This window comes from Protopterus annectens, chromosome 2.part2 (genome assembly GCF_019279795.1).
Source record: "Protopterus annectens isolate FY-2018-M chromosome 2.part2, PAN1.0, whole genome shotgun sequence".
Classification (NCBI taxonomy): Eukaryota; Metazoa; Chordata; order Ceratodontiformes; family Protopteridae; genus Protopterus; species Protopterus annectens.
The window spans coordinates 1,132,159,383-1,132,162,872 of NC_056730.1; positions in this window are offsets into that span (position 1 = coordinate 1,132,159,383).

Here is a 3,490-nt window from a genome sequence, read left to right on the forward strand (position 1 = left end):
GGTGTCTGTGTGGGGTCGAGGTGCCCTCACAGGCCTCTTCCTCCCAGCTGGAAGTCTGTATGAGAGTGGATCTTCCCCTCAGTGGCTGAGGGGAGTTCCACTGGCTGGTCACACCCTGCAGTTACATCCCCTGGAAGGGCTGGTGGGCATGTGTGACCTGGCACGATTTGGCAGCCTTTGGGAGCTGAAGAATGATAGGGTATCCCATCAAAATGCATGAGTGTGACTGCCCCAGTCTGGGTCCCAGCCCAGAAAGAGGGAGGACAGTGTGTCCTGTCAGAGTCCATGTCCCAGTCCTGGGTGATATCCTGCCAGGTGTTTGTGTGGGATTGAGGTGCCCTTACCCACTGTTCATCGATCAATTGGGATGACTGACTCCCATTGGTGAAGGGCCCCTGTGGCATGGCTCTGTGGATCATGGCTTGTGGGCTGAGCTTCTCCACCCCGGGAGTGATGTTCAGGAGAGGGTGTGGAGTGCTACATGCCCCTCAGGGCAGAAGTCTAGGTGAGACTGATGAGCCCAGGATGAGGCAAAGGAGTCCTGTGACATGGCCACCATCCCCTGGCATCTGTGGGCGGTTAAAGCATGGAGGGAGTTCTCTCCCACTTTTCTCTAGCTATGAGTGCTGACCCACACTATGCTGGCCAGTGGCCTTCTGGGTTCATGGTTGATGGTCCATGACCAGCACCCGGGGTGCCCCCTCTGTGGGGAGAGGGACCCCTCCTGTTGGCAGAGGTGTGGGCTCTGGCCCCTCCTCTCTGCCCACCCACTGAGGTGCTCCTATCTGGTTGATCCTGCCAGTAGCATATGCTTGTCTCAAAGATTAAGCCATGCAAGTGCACACAGATGCTACAGTGAAACTGTGAATGGCTCATTAAATCAGTTATGGTCGCTTTGATCGCTCCACTGTTACTTGGATAACTGTGGTAATTCTAGAGGTAATACACGCTGACGAGCGCTGACCTCTGGGGATGCGTGCATTTATCAGACCAAAACCAATCCGGGTCTCAGCCCGGCAGTTTTGGTGACTCTAGATAAACTCAGGCCAATCGCGTGCCCTCGTGGCGGCGACGCGACATTCAAATGGTCTGCCCTATCAACTTTCGATGGTACTATCTGTGCCTACCATGGTGACCACGGGTAATGGGGAATCAGGGTTCGATTCCGAAGAGGGAGCCTGAGAAGCAGCTACCACATCCAAGGAAGGCAGCAAGCGCACAAATTACCCACTCCTGACTCGGGGAGGTAGTGATGAAAAATAACAATACAAGACTCATTCGAGGCCCTGTAATTGGAATGAGTACATTTTAAATCCTTTAACGAGGATCTATTGGATGGCAAATCTGGTGCCAGCAGCCACGGTAATTCCAGCTCCAATAATGTATATTAAAGTTGCTGCAGTTAAAAAGCTCATGGTTGGATCTTGGGATCGGGCTGGTGGTCTGCCATAAGGTGAGCTACCACGTGTCCCAGCTCATGCCTCTCGGTGCTCCCTCGATGCTCTTAACTGGTCTGAAGCATATACTTTTGAGTGTTCAAAGCAGGCTGGTCACTTGAATACTTCAGCTAGGAATAATGGAATAGGACTCCGGTTCTATTTTGTTGGTTTTTGGAACTGGGGCCATGATTAAGAGGGACGGCCAGGGGCATTCGTATTGTGCCGCTAGAGGTGAAATTCTTGGACTGGTGCAAGACTATCTAAAGCGAAAGCATTTGCCAATAATGTTTTCATTAATAAAGAACAAAAATCAGAGGTTCGAAGATGATCAGATACCATCGCAGTTCTGACCATAAACAATGCTGACTAGCAATCTGGTGGCGTTATTCCCATGGCCCGGCAGGGAGCTTTTGGGAAACCAAAGTCTTTGGGTTCCGAGGTTAGTATGGTTGCAAAGCTGAAACTTAAAGGAATTGATGGAAGGGCACCACCAGGAGTGGAGCTTGTGGCTTAATTTGACTCAACACGGGAAACCTCACCCAGCCCGGACACGGAAAGGCTTGACAGATTGATAGCTCTTTCTCAATTTTGTGGGTGGTGGTGCATGGCCGTTCTTAGTTGGTGGAGTGATTTGTCTGGTTAATTCCGATAACGAATGAGACTCCGCCATGCTAACTAGTTATGTGGCCCAGTGTGGTCGTCTCCAACTTCTTAGAGGGACAAGTGGCTTTCAGCCACACGAGATTGAGCAATAACAGGTCTGTGATGCCCTTAGATTTACGGGGCTGCACGCGTGCTACACTGAATGGATCAGCGTGTGTCTACCCTTGGCCGACAGGTCTGGGTAATCTGCTGAATCCCATTCGTGATAGGGACTGGAGATTGCAATTATTCCCCATGAACGAGGAATTCCCAGTAAGTGTGGATCATAAGCTTGCGTTGATTAAGTCCCTGACCTTTGTACACACCGCCCATCGCTACTACAGTTTTAATGGTTTAGTGAGGTCCTCAGATTGACCCCACTGGAATTGGTCACGGCCCTGGTGGTGTGCCGAAAAGACGATCAAACTTGACTATCTAGAGGAAGTAAACGTCATAACAAGGTATCTGTAGGTGAACCTGCGGAAGGATCATTAACGCCATGGGTCCTTGGACGGTGCTGTCCCTGGGTACCAGGGCCTCTCCTTGCACCACCACCCTGACCCTCTATGTCTCTCTCTCTGTCTCTGACTCCTATCTCTCTGTGCTCCCTGGTGGAGGTCAGCAGGACTGAGCCAGTGGCTCCTGGGGGGAGAGAGTGAGGGGAGGGAGAGGAGAGTGAGAGGAGAGGTGGTGTCTGTCCCCCCATTGCCTCCTGGTGGTGGGAGGGAGGGGGGTCCATCTGTGTGGTGGGAGGTGTGGGTACTCCTCTGCTGCCATGAGGGGGATGGTGGTGGAGGGTTCACCTGGCCCAATGGTGCAGTCCACCGCACACTCCAGAGGTGGCTGGCTCCCCATGTGGTAGGAGGAGGGAGAGGGTGCCGTCCCAGCAGGGGGGTGGTGGCCTCCCCTCTGTCTGTGCAGGGGCCATCCCTGGGGGTGGCACACTGGAGTCATCTCCCCTTGATGTCGCTCATGGGTACCTGTGGAGGATGCCCTGCTCCATGCAGGGTGTTGGTTCAGAGACCCAGAAGGTTGGCGGTGTGGCCGTGTGCTGGCTGCTGCAGGACTCCATGCTGTCTTGTGGTGTGGGGCCAGTAAACCCTGTCAGGTCATCCACAATGACGCCTGTGAAACCTCGCATGCTCATCTTGAGTTGTGATGCTGTGTGGGCAGAGGTGCCCCGGCGAATGAGAACTGCATGACTCTGAGTGATGGATCACTCGGCTCATGCACCAATGAAGAACGTAGCTGGTTGTGAGAACTAATGTGAATTGCGGGACACATTGATCATCGACACTTCAAACGCACTTTGCAGTTCCGAGTTACTCGTGCCTTCTATCACACCAGGGGATGTCCTGCCCCTGTCGAGGGTGTGGCCGGGGAGTCGAGGGAGCCTGCTGTGGGAAGTC